At 37.3% G+C, this 26481-nt stretch overlaps 1 pseudogene across 1 annotated transcript; it reads right to left on the bottom strand.

Moving 5' to 3' along the window:
* On the bottom strand, positions 1-26481 carry LOC309792004 (CDK5 and ABL1 enzyme substrate 2-like; annotated as a pseudogene). The gene is made up of 4 exons: positions 26404-26481; positions 20202-21218; positions 11827-11891; positions 1-174 (listed from the first exon to the last, which is right to left on the bottom strand). The product of its transcript is annotated as a CDK5 and ABL1 enzyme substrate 2-like (transcript).

Here is a 26481-nt window from a genome sequence, read left to right as displayed (position 1 = left end):
TCAATGTGCTCCTTCCTTCTCTTCCTCTCTGGCCTCTCCCCATCCTCCTCCTCCAGAATTGGGAATGAGGTGGGCTTTGCTCTTTCTTCTACATTCTGTATCTATTAGGCACAGGGCTTTGCTATCATGGATGGAAGGGTACCTTCTCTGCGGGGGATCTTCGCGGTTAAGTACCTGATATGTTAGACGGAAAAATAAAGAGATCTGGAAAACGGTCTCTCAAGATCATAGTCTGGGTTATAATGCTTTTATTTCACTTTGTCCCTGTTTTTCATGTCAGAAACTCTATATTATTCAGTTTTCCTCTTCATCATTCTTTACAATAAATTATCTTCCCCTATCAGGCAGATGGTTGCTCAGATTGACTTGGGCAAAATCATGGACAACAAAAGGTAATGACACATTAGTAATTTCTAAAGTCTTATCACTCACTCCCTTGTGCATATATATATGGTCCACTGTTCCTATACATTATGTGTTTAACTCAGTGTAGATGAGTGTGCAAAGCTATCCCTTCACATAAACATTCTGTTACATGGCACTTATCCAAACACATTTATTTTTGTTATTTGTTTGTTTGTCTCTAGCATATAATATCTACTGGGGATTATTTCGATGACCATTATTTCTGTGGCATTACCACATAGAAACATAAATTCCTAACTTTATGGCAAATGTGATAAATCGTGTGTTAACAAACATTTGTTTTACAGATAATTGGAGTAAATAGAAACATTTATCCTGATGTAGCAAATGTTGGGGCTGGAAGAATATATATGAGGGAACAACATAGCTGCTGTCTTCAGATACATAGTGGTTTAAAAGTGGAAACCAAGTCTGATCCATCTGACTTCAAGTGGCAAAGTTAAAATTAAGGAAAGAGTTAATGGGAAAGGTAATTTGGTTTAGCTTTCTGATAATCAAAGCTGTCTTGGAGTGGGTTGACACCTTGAGATTCAATGATTACATCCTAACTGGGATTATTCAAGCTGGGCCACGTGACCACTTAATAAGGATGTCATGTCGATTATTTAAAGGTGTTAAGCATGCTGAGTTTCTATACTTCTTAAAGTCTTTAAGCTGAAGGTTTCAGAAATTCAAGTACCTCATAAAAGATAAAGAACCATAGTAACATAGAGCTGGCAGGAAAATCGTCCATGACCATTTTTTGAAGTTAATCACTGAGGTATTAAATAGGAAAAATTCAAATCACCTATTTGTGATATAATCAGAGTTGAAAGCACAGTTTATGACAAAACTGGTGAAAATAAGGCCATAGGAGGGAGACCAGAAAGTTTTGGCAAAGGATACTTCAAAGAATTAGAGGGAAATAAAGACCACTCTGGATTGGTTAAATAAGAGAGAAAAGCATCATTACAGTGATTCTATAAATAGGAGAAAAAAAGATATAAGGTATAAATGTTGAAATGGTGGTGTTGTTGTTGTTAAACTTAAGATGATGACATTTTTGAAGATTTAAATTATTTAGTGAGTCCCAAGCAACCCCAGATTATATCTTTATTGATTCTTTCCTTCCCTTCTTTAGCATTTTGCCAAGAGTGGTAACAAGAGACAGTATAGCTGGGTATTGATTAACTGTTAACAAGCCATTAATAACAGGTATAGGAAAGAAAGGAGGAAGCAGAGGACAATTAGAAGGGTGCAGATAGGGGCTGCATCACTGGTCATCCTTGTCATAATGTCATGACCCACAAACCCATATTCATTAAGGAGATGGCAGGGAAAGGGATAGGGTCAAACTAGACAAAAGTGGGTATGCAGTGCCAGGAAAGTCAGTGCAGGATGAAGCAGACATGTCTCTGGGAGTGGAAGTCAGAAGAAAGGAGGTATATAGGCATTGAATGTGTACCAGGTGCCAGCCACTGCCATACGCACTTTGTATCCTGTTAACTCATTCATTCTTCACTTCTACCCTCATAGGAAAATATTCATAATCTCTTTTCACATTTAATGAAGATGAAAATGAGACTCAAATATTTTGCATATCCCAGGTCACACAGCCAGTTACGGGTTGCTGGGATTTTAAATCCCAAAGCTTATGGTCTTTCCACTACCTCACACTAGCAAAATGTGCTCAGGCATGAGCAGATAAAGATAAGTGACAAGTGATGCCAGAGACTGGAGCCAGGTGGCAAAAATAAATCAAGCAGGAATGGATACATCAAGCAGATGGGGGAAGGAGCTCGGGGAATGCATGGGGAAGGCTGGGGGTGTCTAAGATTCACAGCCAGACTGTCCATTTGAATAAGCCAGAAATCCAGGAGCTAGAAAGATATTAAACACAGAAGAGGACAAGGGCATTCTCAAGAAAACACCCCTGACAAAATGCTCCAAAATCTTTGGGTACTGTTACCACAATCTTGTCTTTTATTCTTCTTTCTTCTTTCTTCGTGTTTTCCATCTCCTGAACAGAGGGGAAGAGGAAACTTTTGCCTTCCTCATTTCATCTTCATTCTTACTTCAACAGTGCTATAACCTGTGATTATGAGCCAGCCAAGGTAAAGCTGCATCAAGAGGTAAAGACTGAACTGAAAAGACTCAAGAGAGATTTTAGAAAGAAGTCACTACTCTGTTTCTTGTTGTCAAATTTTTTGGGATTCATTTTTCCATAGAATCCATGAATCTCCTTACTGTGTGTGATCCATGAGTCATCAGTACCATCAGAACAAGTATAAAGGGAGAAAGAAGACAAAGTGAGCAAGAGGACTAAGCCACTGCAGCTTGCATGGTCAGATTTAGTAATTTTTAATCAACTGAAAGCCCATCTTGAATTTGGACAAAAGCCCTGTTTTAGTAATTTTTCAAGTGAAAGCATGAAAAAAAAGTCTTGCAACTAAACAAGTGAAAGGATATACTATGTAAGACACTCTCAAAGAATATAGTAATTACACAAATATAATGTACTATAATTGTGTTCTCAGAAATAGATCTATTCAAAGAAGGCTTTCATATATGTGATTATGCATGACAGCTAAATGAAGCAGACATTAGCAAGGTCTGTCAATATGCAAATGCTATTTCTACCAGTCCACTCTGATATGGTTTACCAAATGGCATTAAACATCTCAAAAGAAACAGACTTCTCTTATTTCCCTAACACATGGCAAACACCTCTCTTTCCATACATGTGAAATAGTCTCTTCATCTATTGTAACACATTGCTCCCAATAATTAGATCTATGTTCTTTGGATTATGTTAAGGGTGAAATCTTTCACAGTTACCGTACCTTATTATAATCTAGGTAAAACTCATTTAAATGATTTGTGTTACTGAGAGAGTAATAACACCCATTAGAAACTGTTTTGCTTGCCCAGGGAGTTAAAATACTATATAGTCTCAGATGTGCTCCTTGCCTTTTTAAGGCCACACTAACTCCTAAAATGAAAACATCTAGGTAAGTGTGTATGTGCAAATACACACATACATCCACACCCACACATTTTTTCTCTCAGGAAATCCAGAGCATTTTTGCTAGGTTTCATTATAACTGAATGGCATATGATTGAAATATAAAGTTACCACTGCAAAGACCTCTCACAGACATCCTTCTAAGCTCCAGGATAAGGGCCCTGTGGCATATTTGTGCAGATTTACTCTGCTGGCTTTTCACAAATGGCTCTGTCAAAGCATAACATGTGACTTCCATAATTGAATGTTATTTACATCAGAATGAAAAGAGACTGCGTAACTATTAATGTGAGGTTCATGATTTTGGTGCTACAGACTGGAGAAATATCTTGTTTCCAGGAAAATCGTTTCCTAATTTGTCCTACATTTGGTTAGTAATCTCACTCAGAGGCAGAGAGAGTCAGAGAGCTTTCACTGTGCCCAGGCACGTTCAGCACTTAGCAAGCCAGGGAAGAAAAAAGACTGGGGCTTGGGCCTTGGTGACTTCAGCATCCCACTCTCAACACGGAGGGGCAGGGACTGCGCTGAGAGTGCTCGCAAAGTGAGACCCCTGCACAGGGCCAGGAATAGGACAATAGGATCTTTGAAGTAGCATGGTGTCATATAGTGACTGTTTGTCAATGGGCACAAAAGAAAATTTCATCTGGAGGCCATAGACTCCCACCTCCCAGGTTTCCAGACTCAACTTGAGCACACAGCTCCAACAAAAGAGGAAAGCTCATTTAAAAAAAAAAAAAAGAAAGAAAGAAAGAAAACAAACCTGAAGAATCTTAAAGGAACAACTCCCTCAAGTTCACAGGGGACCCCAAGATCTTCTAGAGGAAGGTCAAGTTGCCCAGAATTTGGAATATTACTCAAAGATAGGAACTGCAGCTTCTTAGTAGTCATTAGTATGCTGCAGCAAATTGGAAAGAGTGTGTTTGTTTCAGAATCTCACTGGAGCATCCTCCTTTGCATTATCCACTATACCTCTCTCTGTCTGCCTCCCAGTTTAACTCAACAAGTGTTTGTGAAACACCTACTATGTTCATATCTCTGTGCTTGTTATTACAAGAACATGCCAGATGAAAAAAAAATCTAGTCTCTGGCTTCGAAGAGTAGGTGGCCTGGTAAGGGAGACAGTGCTGTAAAGAACTTGTCTATCCAGTCTAGTAAAGGAGAGGGAGATTGTATAACTACTTATAGTAGAATAAGAAGCAGCTTGATTGACAGGCAATAGACAATGGAAATAGACATCAGATTCTTGGCTCCATCACTGACGTGTTATTAGGGAAAATCACTAATATTTCTGGATTGTTTCTTTTTCTCTAAAATGGGAATGATCACACCTACCTTCCCCTTCCCAGTGTTGCCTTTGGAATCAAATGAAATGTATGAACAGAGCCTTTAGAGACTGGATGGCGATTCATAGGTCTAATAGCTAGTAAGAGCTAATATTAATTAAATAGTCTGTGCCAAGCACTGTGTTAAGTCATTTAAATATTTTCTTTTTTAATCCTCATAACAACCCTGGAAGGTTAGGGGACATGCCTGAGATCACAGACTCACTCGTCACCACACTGTCACAGTGTTAATTCTCTGCCACTTACAAGCTCAGTGACTTTGGACAAGTCCTTTAATCCCTTTTGATCCTCAATGTTTTCATCAGTAAAATTAAGATGGTCTCAATGAAATTTGTTTTAATTGTGCTAACATACAACACGAGATCTCTTCCCTTGACACATTTTTAAGTGCAAGATACAGAATTGTTCACTAAAGACACAATATGGTACAGCAGGTCTCTAGAACATTTTCATCTGCCCGTTGATTATCAACTCCCCATTGTCCCCTCTCTGCAGCCCTGGCCGCCACCATTCCACTCTGATTCTATGAATTTGACTATTTTAGAAACCTCATATAAGTGGAATCATGCAGTATTTGTCCTTCTGTGACTGGATTATTTCACTTAGCATAAGGCTCACTCTTGTTGTGCATAGGGCAGGATTTCCTTTCTTAAGCCTGAATAATATTCCATTGTATATATATATAGCACATTTTCAATGAAATTTCTTGGACCAAACAGTCCAAAATGCTATAACAGAAGTATGAACTCTTTCAAGAGCACAGAGGAGAAGTCATTAATCCCTATTAGTCAGAATTTATTGATGTGGAATAAACCCCAATACATTACCCAACTTCCAGTGTTCCTGCTTCATCAGGTCAACTTTTTGTATTTTTATTCATACAAACTCTTAGTCCTACTGGCAACTGAGGCTTATTCATGTTTATCATCTTTCTGAGACCCTTACAAATGTTTGTAGAAATGACTGGATGGATGAGTGGATGGATGGCTCTTATCTGATAACCTGGGCCAATTTTGGCCTTCATTATCTTCCATCTTCTGATCACTTTCTTAGGCCCCCAAACTTCTGGACCAGGTCAAATCTCAATCCTATGTATCCCCATAACTTCCTCTACATTATTGTGATTGCCTGTGGATGTCTGCCTTCTCCATCAGATTTTAAGTTTACTGCAATGAACACTATTTGTCTTGTTCACCACTGTGGCTCCAATTCCTAGCTCATAGCAGGTGACCATTAAATATTTAAAGAACGGTGGATGACTGAATGAGTTTTCTAAATCCTCTGTTTGTCAGTGACCTAGTTTTGGGCCATCCAAAGATAAATTCTGCTCCTGAGAAACCTTACTAACCTGGCATTGCCTCTCTATTTAAGTTAAAACATTCAGTGTATTTGATTCAATATTTGTAAATAGCAAAACACTACGTATGTATTATCCTTTTAATATATATTCATAAGATAACAGACAAGCATACACACGCACACACACAGCCTGATAAAAGGATGGTTTTTAAAAACTGCCTCAAAGCTGCCTCCAAAATAGAAATCATATTAATTATTCCATCTATAAATTCTGTTTTAATATCAAGGTCCTAGATACCCTGAGAAATACTACAAGAATCTAAAGCATCAAAAAGAGTAAACAGATTTAGTTTTACTAATGTAGGAGAAGAGAAAGAGATATTTCAGAAAGATTTCTGAAGATTTGAGTGTTTTCTGGTTACCCTTGAGTTAGGCAGAATGAATCTGACCTTACTTCAGTATTCATCAAGCTTTATGCTTTGACTAAAGAAACCCAAGTAGCATTAAATATTTGAATCATACAACCAATTTCCCTTTATCTCAATCCCTGCCTGCTCTAGCATTCAAGATTCATCCAGGAAAGCAGAAGACAGTACAAAGTACTTCATGGAGAAAATTGGTTATACAGATGTTGATGAGGAAAATACAGGGATTAGCAACATCAGGAAGCTACAAACACCACTGGGCTAGAAGAACAAGGGGAAGAGGGAGTGTTACTGTAGCCTACGGGTCCAGGGCAGTTGATGGAAACTAGAACTAGGCAGGAGACTCAGCCACCACCAAAGAAGTCACCTAAGGCAGAGATGGATGAGAAAACATACACCACATTTCTTTCCTTCTGTCCTCAAATCTGAGGAGCACAGATGACAGGAATTAGCTCCCTTGTGATACAGAGAAAATGAAGGGAAGGCAAGGAACCGATGTGAGGTGTGAGAGCATACAGGCCCAGCATCAGTATGCATACCTACCAGCCTACTGATCTGTCTACCCACGTAGCTTCAGGGTCACTGAAGCAAGTATCTGACTGTTTTGAAAGAGTCACAGATGTAGAAAACAAACTTATGGTAACCAGGGGGGAAAGGGGAGGGGAGGGATAAATTGGGAGATTGAGATTGACATATGCACACTACTATATATAAAATAGATAACTAATAAGGACCTACTGTATAGCACAGGGAACTCTACTCAATACTCTGTAGTGGCCTATATGGGAAAAGAATCTAGAAAAGAGTAGTTATATGTGTATGTATAACTGATTCACTTTGCTGTACACCTGAAACTAACACAATATTGTAAATCAACTATACTCCAATAAAAAAATTTTTTTAAGTATCTGACTGCTTTGAAAGCTTATTTCTTATTGGATGTTAATAAATTGATGTTCTGATTTAAAATATTTTATTGTTTTAAAAAACCTCTTCTAAAGTTGTTGTTCTTAGGTTCTACTATTTTATATTCATTTCACATTTAGAGTTTCTGTTTCAAAAGATAACCCTAACCAGTATGTTATTATTATGTAAAAGTCATGTGATAAAAAAATAAATACTCCGTGTTAAGGATTATTCAAAATAATAGTTAACAGCCAAGGAATTAGTGTTGTTTGTCATTTTGCTTCTTCCAAGTGGGAAGTGTGGGCAAAACTAAGATCTAAGGGAAGAATAAACAAAGGAGATGCATAATAAGACTCAAATGGTTGAATGCTAAAAAATTTTCTGATAAATCTCTGATGTCAAATAAGAATCCTTTTGGAAAACAATTTTTTTTAAAGCATGCCTAAAATCACTGTTGTCAGAAAAGTCTTACAGGAATTTAAATCACTTGATTTTTCAGAAAATATATCTTGGAATATACAACATGCACAGAACCTGCCCAGCTCTCATTAAATATTCATTTTCATTGACCAACTCAGTCACTCCACTACAAAGCCCTGACTTGCCCATGGCGTTATTTCTTTGGTCCGTGGCCTTATCAGATGGTGTAGGCCAAATAACCTCCAGGTGTGACCATTATTGTTTGGATGGAGCCTTTTCTACCTTTTCTATAAATAATAAATTATATATATAATTATATATATAATTATATATATTGTATATATAGTATATATATAAATAATATAATAATAAATAATAAATAAATATAATAATATAAATATAAAATATAAATAAAAGCCTTTTCTATAAATAATGGTATAGGAATTTGATACTACAGTAGGTGTGAGACAAATGGATGTGGTTTTCATGCTTTGTCCTTCCCCACTACAGCTGATCCTTCCAATCTCAGGGGTCATTTTCTTTTCAAAACATCAGACAGCCTACATTGTCATTAAAATCACCAAGAAGCCCTCTTAGGCATGCCTGGTACTGATTGTCTGCTGAGACAAGCCCAGTCTTGTGAGGCTTGTGAAATTCAGAGTTCTAACCACTAGTGCCCATTAAGGATCCTCCAGCAATTTTCATATGATTAAAAACAGCCAATGTGTAATGGGGAAAAGTACATTCCTACGGCCTCCACACCCCCTGCAGTTTTAAATGCATTCGATCTCTCCTGCTTTTCCTGCTTTAAAAAGGTAAATTAAGTAGTGCAGTTGGGCATTACTAACCAGCTACCGTGTTCCTTCCCAGGAGGGCAGATTTGAGGGGGAAGAGTCTCATTAATACAGCACAATCTTTAGACATGAACTGTCCCTAAACTAACGCAACAAACCAAGGAACAATGTTTACCTCCTTAGGAATATTTAACCCACTCTCCAGAAATTTTGAATACATAGATGAGGTCAGGGACAAATCAATTTTTCTCTAAGGTGTCTTATAATGCCTCTCACAGTCTTGCTACTTAGTATATTTTTAAACAGAAGAAGAGGTGAGAAATGGATACTGTGGGATGGAAAGTACTCAAGTATAATAAAATTTCAACCTTGAGACTAGTTTTAAAATGCCAACTCGGCCAGATGAGGAAGAGAAAATAGAATTGGGTGGAAGAATGAAATATTTTATTCTAGAAATAAATATAGATGTGCCTATCAAACGTCTTTATCTCTACTAGTTTCTGAATAATCCCTAAAATTTTCCACAAAACTGCTCCCATTTTTCTACTTTGGAATAAAAAAGACTTAAAATTTGTACTTACTTCATGGTTACACAGGATATCTCATTTGTGGTATCAAACAACATTAAATTGCTTGAAACTAAGATAGTTTCAAAAGAGCCAAAACTCAGGGTATAAAATTGAGAAACTCTCAGATCTCATACATTTTGAGCTGTTATGCTGCCTGAAATGTCATTGACCAACAATTCTTTGCCCCAAGTTCTCAATTAGAAATGTCCCAGATTGCATCATCAAACATTTTTCTCTATTTTAAGTGTCAATTCTAACATTTCCTGACTTCGCTATATATATATTTATAACAATGTCCTTAGACACATAAACATTTTTTAAATATTACGTTGATGCCGTCCTTTGTATAAACCAAGACATAGCACAATACAGACTTATTTTTAATTGTTTAAAATCTAAATGTACATTTATTAAAGGTTCCACTTCTCCTTAGGATGTAGAAAGCCACAAGACAGCATCACGTCTGACCTAAAACATAAAAAAGCTGAATAATCTACAAGATTATAACTTTTCCTAAACCCATCAGATGGTTGAGGTTGAAAGGCAGATATAGTAAATTTATTCGATGGACTACATTAATAATTACAAAGAGGGGGAAAACACTGATATACATAACATGTAAAAATCTAAAAATCATTATGCTGAGTGAAAAAAGTCAGACACAGAAGAATACATGCAGTATTTTTTTTTTTACATTTACATAACCTTCTAGAAAGTTGTGAACTAATCTAGAGAAACAAAAATAGATCAGTGTTTGCCTGGGGTCTGTGTGAAAGGAAAGATGGACCGCAAAGGGGCACAGAAATCTAGAGTGATGGAAATGTTCTGTGTCATAATTGCAACAATTACCTCCCATGTACATACATCTGTAAAAGCTCATCAAATTGTATATTTTAAACGGATTTATTTTACATAAATTGTACCTACCTCAATAAAAATGACTTTTATGAAACCTAATTTTCATGGGAGGCTTAAGTCAATGCAATTAACTCAAAGTCTCCCAAGAAGTTTCTGAGCTTTCATTCTAATCAGATTTATCTTTCCTCAGTAAGGAGGACATCACAGGATCAACATCCCCAAAGCTAATAATCCAACTGCTATTTACATAAAGGATTCACTAACAAAGAGCAATAGCTCTTAATGAAAGCAATAGTCACTTCTGTTGGAGCAGGAGAACAAAAGAAGCAGGAAAGTCTAGTAGCGTATCTTCTGACGGTCCTGACAGGGCAGCAACACTCAAGAACTCCCAGGAGCACCTGAAATTGCCCCTGAGTCCCTCAGCTCAGCATTGCTACTATATATACATATATTCTTCTTCAGATTCTCTTCCCTTGTAAGGTTATTACAAAATATTGAGTATAGTTCCCTACTGTGCTATACAATAGGTCCTTATTGGTCATCTATTTTATATATAGTAGTGTGTATATGTTAATCCCAAGCTCCTAATTTATCCCTCCCCTCACTCTTTTTTGATACAGGGCTATCTCTCAAACATAAAAACAGGCCAGCCTAGAATTGCAGTATACTGCCATCATTTCACTTTGGAATGGTTTAAATAGAAAAACTGGAAAAAGTCCAAAATTTATCTTCTAAAATACCCACCAAGTCAACGCCTAAATATTTTCTTGGGCCTCACAGATTCACCATACTTATATTCAAATTAACTAATCTCTTTTTAGATGAAAAACCACAAAAGAAAATTTAGTGCAGAGGTATCCTCAAAGTTTTCTTTTTCACTGAAATTAGGATGACATTTTTTTAAAAACTGCTTTTATTTTTTTTATTTTTTTAAAGCATTTCATGTTTTATTTTTTTAATGAAACTGTTGGATTATATTGAAGTCTGTGTGTGTTGGGGGGTGTGGATGTATGTGGAGAGGGTGGTATTTAAGTACACTGTTGTTTTATGGCTACCCATTTGTGATATAGTTTGCTGATAGACTATAAAAAAGACCAAAAGAAATTCAACTTCACCTTGAAAACAGTGCATGCTTCTTTTTTTCTAGAGAGTTTATGTTAGTATTATTTTGCTGTATCTGTTTGTCATTTAAAACATGATATTCATGTAAAGTTTTATTGTTAGTGGCCTACTGTCAGCTCTCACGAAACTGGATGTATTGTGCTATTGCAAGCTTTGTATAGGTGAGAACTTTACAAAAGTAATTAACAAAGCACATTGAGTATAATAATCAATGCTAACAACAGTCATGCAGATAAAATTATTTGCATAAACAAAATATCCTAATTAGTATGAATTCTTTCTTGATGAAGCATGAGAACTATAGATGATAACCTTTTCAATATCTTTAATTCTCTGAAGCACTTCTAGTTCTGGCAACAGTTTCAGAAATGTCATAGCAACTACATTGGGAGATTAACATCTCTAATGCCTTCTTTGTACTGGTAATATTAAGCTTTCAATAACCATCTTTTGGATGGCTGCCACTTAACTCTATACTGCATGTAAATTTTAGTCAGTGTCTTTTAGATAGCTAATTCATTCAAAAAATATGAATGAATACTATATGTATCTACACATCAGAGATATAGCAGTGGTTTTTTTTTTCTTACTGTGCATAGTTTAGTTTTATATATGCATTAGCAATATTTTTTAAACTGCTTTTAAAAGTGAACTGCCTACCTTTGGAGAAGAAACTATGAAACTTAGCTGTTTCATCTTCATGGTCTTTACAAAACCAAAACACCCTGATGGGGAATGAAGGAATTAGTTATTCAACTACTGACACAAAACTTCTAGATTTTTTTTCCAAATATCCCAAATTCTGTTATCCTAAAAGAGGAAGAATCTTTTAAATGATTTATTTTCACTTTAAGAAAAAAGTGATTTATTTTCCCTTTAAAAGCAGAGTTAGGATATTGTGGATATCACCATGTAGCAGGATATGGCCTTAGTGAAACGCTCCATGTTTTAGAGCTTCTTCCTTCAGGATGTAACCTACAGTGTGGTTGGGTTTTCTAATTGCTCTGTCTGTCATAGTGATAACTTTCTGATAACTGCTTCCAAATGTGGTCACCAGCGTGGCTGAAATAACAATGGGTTTGAAACAGTCTATTTTATGCAGGAGCCCATGTTGAAAATTTCATAATTCGTCTAAATTTTAGGTTAAATAAAAATGATTTCAGGGCTTCCCTGGTGGCACAGTGGTTGAGAATCCGCCTGCCAATGCAGGGAACACGGGTTTGAGCCGTGGTCTGGGAAGATGCCACATGCTGCGGAGCAACGAAGCCCGTGAGCCACAACTACTGAGCCTGCACTCTACAGTCCGCGAGCCACAACTACTGAAGCCCGCATGCCTAGAGCCCGTGCTCCGCAACAAGAGAAGCCACTGCAATGAGAGAAACCCACACACAGTGAAGAAGAGTAGCCCCTGCTCACCACAACTAGGGAAAGCCCGCGCGCAGCAACAAAGACCCGACGCAGCCAAAAATAAATAAATAAATAAAATTGATTCTTAAAAAAAAAAGAAATGATTTAAACCTTGAAATTGTTTTCTTCTTAACAGTTTGAGGCTCAAACTCTAATAGACTATAAAATAATTAAGGGAAAAATGCTAACGGAAGCACACATTTTCTAAGAGGGAGAAAGGTGGAGAGATTGGATTGTACACACCAACAGGATCAAGGAAGAATGCTAGCTGATGATGATGAATCTGCGTGCCTTATTCCTGCTTCCAAAGAAATTAAGTGTAAAAGGAAAGGGTTTCAATTAGAAATTCACATGATATCACCTAAGGAGACTTAAGACAAGGTATCCTTATCATACCAAAAAAATGGAAAAAAGAATATAAAAGTCTATTAAATGAAAATGATTTGACAGACAGAGAGCAAGAAATGGTGCTTTTGCAATTCCAGAATGTTTGAATTATTCATCTTCTCCTTGAAAATGTGTCAATTGTAATAACGTTTGCCAGAGCTTTCCACACTAAAATAATTTATGGGGCATTACACTGAGAACAAAAAGCAAAATAATATCCTTTATACAAAAGTATTTTTCCTTCAAATTGCTTAATAAAACCAAAAATTATGCTTTTCAAATTAATAATTCTAACTTCTTCAACAACTTAGGTGCCAATATAGCTAAGAATTATCACTCTATCAGCAGTTTTTTAATAAAACATGGAAGTGAACATGCTGTCTAATAACAAACTGATAAGAATCTAAGTGGAAAAACATCAACTAGACTTCAAATGAATAGCATAAATCTAAACATGTCCCCCTGAAAAATTCAGAAACTGGCAAAACATCTGTTGGGCTGGCTGGCAGTCATCCTAAGTGATGATGCATGCCTTTTACTTCCTGGAGAAATAATTAAGCAGTAAGTTTAACAGTTTCTTCCAGATCCTTCAAAAATTGGAAGTCCCAAGGACTCAGAAGTTTATTATCAAAAAAATTTTAACCTGGGACCTTGGGTATCCAGGCTGCTCAGGACCAAAGCAAGGCAGAGATGTGGGCATGGTATAGAGCCCTGCTCAGTGAGTTAGGGCCCCTGTTTTGGTGTTTTGGTTGTCACAAAGCCACCCTGAGTCCTGCAAAGATGACCCAGCCTGACAGGCTTCTCTCCAGCCTCTCAACTTCTCTCCTCCAAAGGGACCTGGATGAAGCAGAGACCTGGATGGACCAGTCCTGACTCTGTGAGGTCCAGTTTCCTCTATGAATACATGTATTCCTCTATGAACACAAAACATGTATTCAAACTACATGAGCTGAGGAAGTAAGAAGAGAATATTTGTCTCTTTTGCTTAGCGTGCCCTAATTGACAAGACAAAACACACCTAAGTAGCTCTAGTTCATGAGAAAGGCAAAGGAAAGGAATGGCACTTTTCTATGGTACCAAATCAAGTTTTTAGTGGATAAATAGATAAAGTATCCTATCTCTGCTAGGCACTAATATATTGGGCAGGGGGACACCCCATTAATGCACAATGTGAAAACAGAATTAAACCTATTAAGTAAAGGATTTATTCTACATTATCATTTAATTACCAACATGTCTCTATATTCAATTATAGTACTATGGTTTCATTAGGCACTTTCACTGAGATTTTCTAATTAAAACCCTCCCAGGTAACTGATGCTCAGTAGATTTGATTAGCATTTTTATCTTTCTTTTTCTCATTGAAAGTAAAATGACCTATCTTTGCACTTACATCAAAAATAGCAGCCTCCTCCCTAGGTCTCCTTTGCACAGACACTAGTCACAATTTCCTGCCAGATGCCTCAGGGGAGAATTTCACCTTGCACAATTCTACTGGAAGATGCTATGGTTTCCTATTGAACAGAATATTGAGTCTCCTTGCACTGATACAGTTTAGGAATTAAAAGACTTTGGAGTCATTAACCTGGTTTCAAACTTCAGCTCCTCTACTAACTAGTTGCACGTCTGGCAAGTTACTTGACCTCTGTGACTATTTCTCATTCACAAAACGAGGACTGTTATGAGGCATAAATGACAAAATGAGTGAAGTGTTTAGCACAGCATCTGGCACGTAGTGAGTGGTAATTGTTATTGTCACTATTGTCATTTTTGCTGTTGCTGTTACAGGGTGTGGATAAGGAAAATATTCAGAGATTTTAATTAAGGTATGTGTTCCCAGGCAACTTAGTTACTGGAGGCTGTATCATAAGCATCTTGCTCCAGAGGCTGGTCGGCATCCATTATTTAATATTAAGGTTTGAGCACATTTCTTATTCTGTTTATTCTCTGATTGTGCTGTCCATTCTGTTCTCTGCCCTTCCAAGTTCAGTTTTGTGTCATAACAGATTGTCCCACACAGACTATCATCTCTGCTCTCCTGTTCTCTGGCTTCTGGTTGGACTTAGCCAGTGGGAGGCACCACTAGGAAATCTGAGCATGAGAGAAGACAGGTCAGGAATGTCTCCCTCACTGCCACCTGCTTTGGAGTCATAATTCTGGCAGTGGTCAGATGTCTCTGCAGCTACCCTGGAAGTCCCTTCACACCTCCAGCTTTCACTGGACTCTGTTAACAAGTCTAGTTTCTCCCCTCATCCCTTCAGGCCTAGGAGTGGCATTAGCTTCTTTTGCTGGTAGCTAGAGCCTGAACATCCTTCATTGGTTTGCTTATTCATACTTTGTAAATAGTCCCTTCTCTAACTACTCATCAGAATTTCATCTAAGTGCATCTCTGTTTCCCACTGGGACCATGAGTAATGTACCCCTTCAGATCAATATATTTCCCTGTAGCCAACTGGGTTAATGTTCATTTTACAATCTTTATTGAGTTCTTACTATACACTAAACACTGAGCTAAGTGCAAAGTGCAAGGGGAAAAAGTTATATATATATATATATATATATATATATATATATATATATATATATGTATGTATGTATGTATTTAAATACATATACATGCCCTTCTCTTCAAAGATGTCAGTCTTTCATTGTGACCTCAAACAGGAGAAATTTAAAAGGCAGAAGTATAAGGAAGTGGCATTTCAAGCATAGAAGAGAATGTTTAAAAGTCATGATGACCTGAAGATTCACAGTATATTTAGTGAACAGCAAAGTCATTCGGGGTAAGGAGAACATAGCGCTAAGATTAGAATGGTGATGAGATGGGAGGATGCCATCATGAGGTATCGTTAAGTGGCTGGAGATTGGCCAGGTTTGGAAGGACATTATTGGAAGTTGTGTAAAAGGGTTTATGCTGTGGAATGATTTTATACTAACTCAATTTTGACAGGTATTTCCGGCAGCAACAATATTAGGGTGACCAGTTCAATGGATTGCAAGAATACAGAAGAAATACAAAAGCAGTGGTTATTGGAGTTGAAAGCAGGGGACATACTCAACAAATATTTCACAGAGAATTATCAAGACTTCAAGACTTTTGAATACAGGAATCGGAGGAGTATTAGCTATGGGTTCAATTTGAGGTGTCTGTTTAGACTACATCATAAATTGTGACTCTGTTAACTGAAACAGGAAATAGAGGGAAGGGAGCAGATCATGTAGGGGTAGATGAATTCCTTTTTGAAAAAAAAAATATGACCTGTTGGTGTTACAATAATTGGCTTAAAAAAGAGACCTAATCATCATTTTGAGAAAAGAGGAAATAATCTCACAATTAAAAAAAATAAAAGTCATGCTAGAACAGCACCAGATGATTAAAATTAGTGAGGCCCCTTAAATGTAAGAAATTTCAAAAATAAATGCTTCAGAAGTTTCAAGTTGGACATTCGTATCTACTTTGGCATCCTCCCTATATCACCAAGCACAGTTAGTGTCTGCCTATACTGCATTTCCACAGCATCACCTCGTTATAGTCTTGTTCATTACCTACCTCTGCCTCCCTAACTTACTATGACGTATATCCATAATGACCTATGCAGTGCTTGGCATGTGATAAGTCTACTTAATAATCAGTTTTTAGTATCATAAATTGGTGAAATGCCAAAATTATGAGACCACTTCTGTGCTTCAACATTCGATTCCAAAATAACAGATGTGTTACTTTTTTTCTCATCAACTGTTTTAGTCATTGTTTTTTTTTAACCTGCAAGGATGTTTCCTCCCACTCATCACAAAATAATTATATCAGAAAGATACTGTACTCAAGTACAATCAAGCTTTTTTTTTAACATCTTTATTGTAGTATAATTGCTTTACAATGGTGTGTTAGTTTCTGCTATACAACAAAGTGAATCAGCTATACATATACATATGTCCCCATATCTCCTCCCTCTTGCATCTCCCTCCCACCCTCCCTATCCCACCCCTCTAGGTGGTCACAAAGGACCGAGCTGATCTCCCTGTGCTATGTGGCTGCTTCCCACTAGCTATCTATTTTACATTTGGTAGTGTATATATGTCCATGCCACTCTCTCACTTCGTCCCAGCTTACCATTAACCCTCCTCGTGTCCTCAAGTCCATTCATTCTCAACATCTATGTCTTTATTCCTGTCCTGCCCCTAGGTTCTTCAGAACCTTTTTTTTTTTTTTAGATTCCAGATATATGTGTTAGTGTATGGTATTTGTTTTTCTCTTTCTGACTTACTTCACTCTGTATGACAGACTCTAGGTCCATCCACCTTACTACAAATAACACAATTTCGTTTCTTTTATGCCTGAGTAATATTCCATTGTATATACGTGCCACATCTTCTTTATCCATTCATCTGGCAATGGACACTTATGTTGCTTCCATGTCCTGGTTATTGTAAATAGTGCTGCAATGAACCTTGTGTTACATGTCTCTTTTTGAATTATGGTTTTCTCAGGGTATATGCCCAGTAGGGGATTGCTGGGTTGTATGGTAGTTCGATTTTGAGTTTTTTGAGGAACCTTCATACTGTTCTCTTTAGTGGCTGTATCAATTTACATTCCCATCAACAGTGCAGGAGGGTTCCCTTTTCTCTTCACCCTCTCCAGCATTTATTGTTTGTAGATTTTCTGATGATGCCCCTTCTGACTGGTGTGAAGTGATACCTCATTGTAGTTTTGACTTGCATTTCTCTAATGATTAGTGATGTTGAGCATCCATTCATGTGTTTGTTGGGAATCTGTATATCTTCCTTGGAGAAATGTGAATTTAGGTCTTCTGCCCATTTTTGGATTGCATTGTTTGGTTTTTTTGATATGGAGCTGCAAGGGCTGCTTGTATGTTTTGCAGATTAATCCTTTGTCAGTTGCTTCATTTGCAAATATATTCTCCCATTCTGAGGGTTGTCTTTTGGTCTTGTTTTTGGTTTCCTTTGCTGTGCAAAAGCATTTAAGTTTCATTAGGTCCCATTTGTTTATTTTTGGTTTTATTTCCACTTCTCTAGGAGGTGGATCAAAAAGGATCTTGCTGTGATTTATGTCATAGAATGTTCTGCCTATGTTTTCCTCTAAGGGTTTTATAGTGTCTGGCCTTACACTTAGGTCTTTAATCCATTTTGAGTTTATTTTTGTGTATGGTGTTAGGGAGTGTTCTAATTTCATTCTTTTACATGTAGCTGTCCAGTTTTCCCAACACCACATATTGAAGAGGCTGCCCTTTCTCGATTGTATATTCTTGTCTCCTATATCAAAGTTAAGGTTACCATATGTGTGTGGGTTTATCTCTAGGCTTTCTATCCTGTTCCATTGATCTATATTTCTATTTTTGTGCCTGTACCATACTGTCTTGATTACTTTAGCTTTGTAGTGTCTGAAGTCCAGATGGTTTCTTGTTTCTTGAGGTAGGATTGTACTGCTATAAACTTCCCTCTTAGAACTGCTTTTGCTGCATCCAATAGGTTTTGGGTTGTCGTGTTTTCATTGTCATTTGTTTCTAGGTATTTTTTGATTTCCTCTTTGATTTCTTCAGTGATCTCTCGGTTATTGAGTAGTGTATTGTTTAGCCTCCATGTGTTTGTATTTTTTACAGATTTTTTCCTCCAGTGGATCTCTAGTCTCATAGCACTGTTGTCAGAAAAGATACTTGATACAATTACAATTTTCTTAAATTTACAAGGCTTGATTTGTGACCCAAGATATGATCTATCCTGGAGAATGTTCCATGAGCACTTGAGAAGAAAGTGTATTCTGCTGTTTTTCGATGGAATGTCCTATAAATAACAATTAAGTCCATCTTGTTTAATGTAGCATTTAAGGCTTGTGTTTCCTTGCTTGTTTTCATTTTGGATTATCTATCCATTGGTGCGAGTGGGGTGTAAGTCCTCTACTATGATTGTATTACTGTGAATTTCCCCTTTTATAGCTGTTAGCATTTGCATTACGTATTGAGGTGCTCCTATGTTGAGTGCATAAATATTTACAATTGTTATATCTTCCTCTTAGATTGATCCCTTGATCATTATGTAGTGTCCTTCTCTGTCTCTTATAATAATCTTTATTTTAAAGTCTATTTTGTCTGATATTAGAATTGCTACTCCAGCTTTCTTCTGATTTCAATTTGCATGGAATATCTTTTTCTATCTCATCACCTTCAGTCTGTATATGTACCTAGGTCTGAAGTGGGTCTCTTGTAGACCGCATATATACAGGTCTTGTTTTTATATCCAATCAGCCAGTCTATGTCTTTTGGTTGGAACATTTAATCCATTTACATTTAAGGTAGTTATTGATATGTATGTTCCTATTACCATTTTCTTAATTGTTTTGGGTTTGTTATTGTAGGTCTTTTCCTTGCCTTGTGTTTCCTACTTAGAGAAGTTCCTTTAGCACTTGTTGTAAAGCTGGTTTGGTGGTGCTGAATTGTCTTAGCTTTTGCTTGTCTGTAAAGGTTTTAATTTCTCCATCGAATCTGAATGAGATCCTTGCTGGGTAGAGTAATCTTGGTTTTAAGTTTTTCCCCTTCATCACTTTAAATATGTCCTGTCACTCCCTTCTGGCTTGCAGAGTTTCTGTTGAAAGATCAGCTGTTAACCTTATGGAGATTCCCTTGTATGTTATTTGTTGTTTTTCCCTTGCGGCTTTTAATATTTTTTCCTTGTATTTAATTTTTGATAGCTTGATTAATATGCGTCTTGACATTTTTCTCCTTGGATTTATCCTGTATGGGACTCTCTGTGCTTCCTGGACTTGATTAACTATTTCCTTTCTCATATCAGGGAAGTTTTCAACTATAATCTCTTCAAATATTTTCTCAGTGCCTTTCTTTTTCTCTTCTTCTTCTGGGACCTCTATAATCGAATGTTGGTACATTTAATGTTGTCCCAGAGGTCTCTGAGACTGTTCTCAATTCTTTTCATTCTTTTTTCTTTATTCTGTCTGCGGTAGTTATTTCCACTATTTATCTTCCAGGTCACTTACCCGTTCTTCTGCCTCAGTTATTCTGCTATTTATTCCTTCTAGAGAACTTTTAATTTCATTTATTGTGTTGTTTATCATTGTTTGTTTGCTGTTTAGTTCTTCTAGGTCCTTTTAAAACATTTCTTGTATTTTCTCCATTCTATTTCCAAGATTATTTTGGATCATCATTTCCATCATTCTTTTTCAGGTAGACTACCTATTTCCTCTTTATTTGTTTGGTCTGGTGGGCTTTTACCTTGCTCCTTCATCTGCTGTTTCTTCAGCAGCTTGCAGTTCTCCTTGTTATGTTTGCCCTGCAGGACCAGCTTCTTAAAGTACACATAGGCCATTGGCACTGTCACAGGCTCCAAAACACACTCCTGGGACAAGTTCTGCATCTCTCATTTTAAACTCCTAATTTTGCTCAGCATCAGCTTGATGTGCAGGAACTCCTCCCAGAAGGTCTCCTTCATGTCCTTCTTGAGGTGGGAGGGCTTCACATACTCTATCACTGTGGTCATGTAGGCTGTGAAGATGAGGACGTGCTTGCTGCAGGGTCACTGAAGGTCAGCCAGGAGGCTGGGATTGTACTCCAGGGCATCCCCCACATTGGCCCCTAGTTCTGAGCCAGCTGGTGCCACCCTGGTCAGGACAGGTTTACATCTGGACCCCAGCAGAGCACGAGGCACTCTGGGTCAGGGCTGAGGCAGTGGGCCAGCTTGAGCATGACCAGGGTGTTGGTGGGGTACAGATCTTGGTAAGACACAACCTTTCCATCTGCCCCCAGCTCAAAGTCTTCCAACTGGAAGACCATCTCAGAAGACATGGAAACGTCACCGGACGGATGCCTCTGCTTCTGGCTGTCCACCCTCAGGTCACTGACACGCAGGCCTTCTCCACAGGGCAAGACAGAGAAGGCTGCACACAGGGACTGCTTGGCTCAGATGAGCATAATCCTGCTGTTCCTGGTGTTGTACTGCCTCATATTATTGATGAAGTGAGACTTATTCGGGCCTTTGTGTCTTGGGGATCCAGATGTATGTTTGGTTCTTTGAAGGGAGGCACATCCCACCATGTCTTCCAGAAACTCAAGGGCAGCCCGTCCAGGGAGATGTTGTTGAGGAAGAAGAGCACAGCCTGGCGGCACCAAGAGTCCCCTCACCTCTGCAGTGCCTGCGACACAGTCCAGACGGCAGTGCCAGGGGACTGGCCCGGGGATCCACCCGCCGTGGCCGCAGCCATCCTCCAACTGAGTCCAATGGCCACCCGCCACCTAAAATCAAGCTTTTAAAAACAGGATCACTTATGACAATAATGCTCAACCTGAAAACCCAACATTTTGCTCAAATAGTCCCTTAGTAAAATTCTTTGCAGCTACAACTGTCAGACTTCAGGATCCCCACACATTATAATTATTGTTTTCTCCCCTCAGATTACCATGTTAAGAAATATCTTTGAATTTTTGAGACTGACAATATGAACGTTAAACCTCATGTTATTCTAGTGAATAGTGGTGAAGAACGTGTGCACACACACACACAGACATACACACACCCTCCAATATATTCCAACATAGCAACCACATCACCATGCTTTGGATCTTACACGGATATCCAGGGTTTTACTGCCAGGTGTTAGAAGGGTGTTATCACTAATAAATCTTAATTCTTCTAGTGTTTTCAAACACAATCAGACCTAATCAAGGGATCCACACGATGGAAATTTTGATTGCTAAATCAGGATAATACATAACTTCTCTAAGGAGATCTATAGAAGACAAAAAAACTAAGTGGACTCAGTAGGCTTGGTTCTTCTTAGTCTTTTAATTAAAACAAATACCAAAAACAAAATTATTCTTGACCCATTTTCGCCATCAAATTCTTTCACAGGTTTACTTTCCTATTTTCCTATTTAAAAGAGTCTAAACATTCTGTTTTTGTGACATCTTACTGAAGGAAGTAGAGTCTAGTGAAAAGACATTGAATTGAATTTGGTGTTCAAAGACCTACATTCACTTGAAAAAGAAGAGCAACAGTGAGGCAAGGGGATTGCTGACCCAATTAGATATATAAGCATACCCTAAGGTCTCTATAATCAACACAGTGTGGTGTTGGCATATGAGTAGCCAGGCAGGTCAATAAGAAAGACTAAAGACTCCAGAAATATATGCAATTGCTGGTAGTATTCAACAAAGGTGAAGTCTCAAATCAAGTGGGAAATATGGGCACTTTAATAAATGGTGCTGGGATAACTGGATAAGTACATGAAAATAATAGAAATTGAATTCATTTCTGACACCAGAAATCAGTGAAAATTCTAAAGGAATTAGAAATTAGAATATAAAAAATGAAATTACACAAGTACAAATATTTCTGAATTTCTTTATAACCGAAAGGCAAGGAAAATTCTCTTCCCACTCAAAATATTGAAGCAGTAGGGAAAATCATTAATAAATTTGACTACATTAAGATTAAACGTGCATGGCAGGGATTTCCCTGGTGGTCCGGTGCTTAGGACTCCACACTTCCACTAGGGGGGCATGGGTTTGACCCCTGGTAGAGGAACTAAGGTCCCGCATGCTGCATAGTAGCACAGCCAAAAAAAAAAAAATGCATGGCAAATACAACTTCATAAGCAAAATTAAAATAACAACAATGCTATTTAAAAAAGAGGCTAGACAGGACATGGAAGCAACCTAAGTGTCCATCATCAGATGAATAGATAAAGAAGATGTGGCACATATATACAATGGGATGTTACTCAGCCATAAAAAAAAAAGTGAAATTGAGTTATCTGTAGTGAGGTGGATGGACCTAGAGTCTGTCATACAGAGTAAAGTAAGTCAGAAAGAGAAATAAAAATACCATACGCTAACATGTATATACGGAATCTAAAAAAAAAAAAAATGGTTCTGAAGAACCTAGGGGTAGGACAGGAATAAAGATGCAGATGTAGAGAATGGACCTGAGAACACAGAGAGTGGGAAGGGTAAGCTGGGACGAAGTGAGAGAGTGGCATGGACATATATACACTACCAAATGTAAAATAGATAGCTAGTGGGAAGCAGCCGCATAGCACAGGGAGATCAGCTCAGTGCTTTGTGACCACCTAGAGGAGTGGGATAGGGAGCGTGGGAGGGAGGGAGACGCAAGAGGGAAGAGATATGGGGAAATATGTATATGTATAGCTGATTCACTTTGTTATAAAGCAGAAACTAGCACACCATTGTAAAGCAATTATACTCCAATAAAGATGTTTAAAAAAAAAAAAAAAGAAAAACAGGCTAGAGACGTGAGTAGATAGTTTCCAGAAAAGGCAGTACAGGCAATGCAGTTTCTCATATGTTTAGGACTCTATATGTCTCATAATTTAAAAAAATAGCTCATAATAAGAGAAATACAAATTAATGTTACACAGATATATCTTATTTATCACAATGACAAAAAATCAATAGTGTGATCACATATTTAGTTGGTAAGACTAAGAGGAAACAGGCACATATGTGTTTCTAAAAAGAATGCAGAATGTTATGAACCCAATGGAGGGCAATTTGGCATTATTTAATGATTCTACATATGTTTTTATGTTTTCCCCTTCTCTAGGAATCTATCTAAAAGATAAACATGAAAATATGTATACACATGGATATTTACTGCATGATTTAAAAAGGTAAATACCAGAAACAACCTAAATGTCCATTAATACATGATGAATTGAATTAACTTCGAGATACTTACTATGGAGCACCATACAGCTGGTTTAAAAAAAAAAAAAAAGTACTTTCTAATATGTGGTCTCCAGGATATATTGTTAAATGAAAACAGCAAGTAGTATAAGCAATATGTATACTATATATTGTATTACCATTTATCTGAAAAAAGGGAGTCTGTGCGTGTATATATGTGTGTGTATACATGCACATACAATGGGAGATTAAGCTATATTTAAATAAAATTATTACTTATATGTGATGAGAGGTAACATGTAAAGGAGACAGATATAAAAGTCAGGGACGGGCTTCCCTGGTGGCGCAGTGGTTGAGAGTCCGCCTGCCGATGCAGGGGACACGGGCTCGTGCCCCGGTCTGGGAAGATCCCACAATGCCGCGGAGCGGCTGGGCCCGTGAGCCATGGCCGCTGAGCCTGTGCTCCGCAACAGGAGAGGCCACAACAGTGAGAGGCCCGCATACCGCAAAAAAAAAAAAAAAAAAAAAGTCAGGGGCAGGCAATTTACAAGATGAATCTTAGTATTTTGTCATTCCAGAAAGCAAGGAAGTTATCAAAAAAATATTGGAATAGTGTCAAAAGGGCTCATGAAACATCTTGAAGTGGCTCCCACTGCACAAAGATGAGTCATCCTCAGCATCAATAAGAGTAAAAACATCAGTGGGTTGAAATCAATCCAGGAATTCCAATGATCATGTTTTAAAAAAAGATCACCTTTGGAGGATGCTAGGAAACCAACTCCATGTTCTAAAAACTGATGAAGGGAAAGAATCATACAGATTACTTGTTTTTATAGTAAAAACTATACCTCAGGGTATTCAAAAGTTGATGAGAAAAAAATCTGTCTATGGAAGTATTCCAACTAACATATAAAGATGTAATTACATAATTGGAATATTACCATTTTGCAAACCCCAAAGTAAACTCTGGATCTGGGAAATGATCCTCAGTGGCACCTAATGCCACAGCAGTAGACAACTGGACATTATGCCTCTCTTGATGGAAGTTTAGAACACCATTTATGAAGTAGTCTTACCAAAAATGTAACCTAAATATGGATCCAGCCTCCTGATCTAACCACCAGTACAGGAAATACATGGGGAATAGAGAAACAGGTTTTCTTTAAAAAATGAGAGTACAATCAGCGATATCCAGAAAGCAGGAAAGTTCATGAGACAAATTACTCATTTTTTTCAACAGATCAATTTCAAAAATTTTTTAATATAAGTTAAGGTAGCCTATGAAATTAAAATATCCATGAGATGTACCAAGAGAATGCAGTGGTGCACCCTGTTGCAATCCAATTAGAACAAACCAGCAACATAATATCTATAAACAAACAAAAATAAAATAAAACATGTATGAGAAAATACTGACTAGATATTTGATGATGTAAGACATGACTAGGTCTTCTTATGTATGAAAATGGCACCATGACTGGGTTCATTAACAAGAGTATTTTTCTTTCAGAGACACATACTCAAATATTTATGCGTGAAATATTATGTACGGTTTTTGCTTCAAAACAATTCGGTAGGCAGAGACGTAAAGGAAGTTTCATTAAATGCAAGTGTGGCTGTGAGCTAACGAGTGTTGGGGCTGAATAATGGGTACATGCAGAGGCACTGTACTTTTCTGTCTACAATGAGTGCTTAAAATTATCCACAATACACTACTGGTGGGAATGTAAAATGATGCAGCTGCTATGGAAAATAGTATGAAGTTTCCTCAAAAAAATTTAAAAATAAAACTACCATATGATCCAGCAATCCCATTTCTGGGATTTAACCAAAATAATTAAAATCAAGATCTCAAAGATATATATGAGTTCCCATGTTCATTGCAGCATTATTCATAATAGCCAAAATGTGGAAATAACCTAAAAGTCTATCTATGAATAAATGGATAAAGAAAATGTGGCATATACATACAATGGAATATTATTCAACCTTAAAGGAGAAGGAAATCCTGCTATATGCAACAGTATGGATGAAACTGGAGGACATCGTGCTAATTGAAACAAGCTAGTCACAGAAGGACATGCATGATCCCCCTCATATGAAGTCTCTAAAATTGTCAAATTCCTGGAATCAAAGTGGAATGGTGGTGACCAGGGACTGCAGAGAGGTGGCAGTGGGGAATTGATCATCAACAGGCATAAAATTTCAGTTAAGCAAGATACAAATGTTCTAGATACCTGCTGTACAACATTGTACCCATAGTTAACAATACTGTATTAGGCATTTAAAAATTTTTTAAAGGGGTAGATCTCATGTTAAGTGTTTATAACACAAGCTTTTAAAAAAGAAAAACTATATATATATATCCATAATAAAAAGGTTAAAAAAGACCCACACACAAATTCTGGATCCACCATTTGTTTGCTTAATACCAAGCAAGTCACTTAACACATTTTAAGCCCCCATTTTCTCATATGTAAAAGGGATATAATAATAACAATTTTATAGGCTGGTTTGCCATCTCTATTTTTGGACCCTGATAATGGTTAGTTGAAAAGAGAAAGAGGTTTTGGAATTATTCTTACCAACAGTGTATAGGTAAAATTATGTATAATTTTAAACACACATGGCAGAGAGAAAAGTACAATGCACCTGTTTGTAACTCGTTATTTAGCCTCAACTCCCTTTTAAATATCTGGCATAATTTTATGACACTAGGCAAGTACTTAACTTTTCTAGGTTCACTTTCTTTCATGTAAAATGGGGATCATACCAGCATCATACCATTGTTATGTGGACTATGTAAAGTTGGAACTTTATAAATAACACTTTCTCTCCTCCGTGGAGCCAT

This window comes from Mesoplodon mirus (assembly GCF_964341445.2).
Source record: "Mesoplodon mirus genome assembly, chromosome: 16".
Taxonomy (NCBI): Eukaryota; Metazoa; Chordata; class Mammalia; order Artiodactyla; family Ziphiidae; genus Mesoplodon; species Mesoplodon mirus.
Note: the sequence above shows the minus strand (reverse complement) of the source record. Positions and strands in the feature narration are given on the sequence as shown.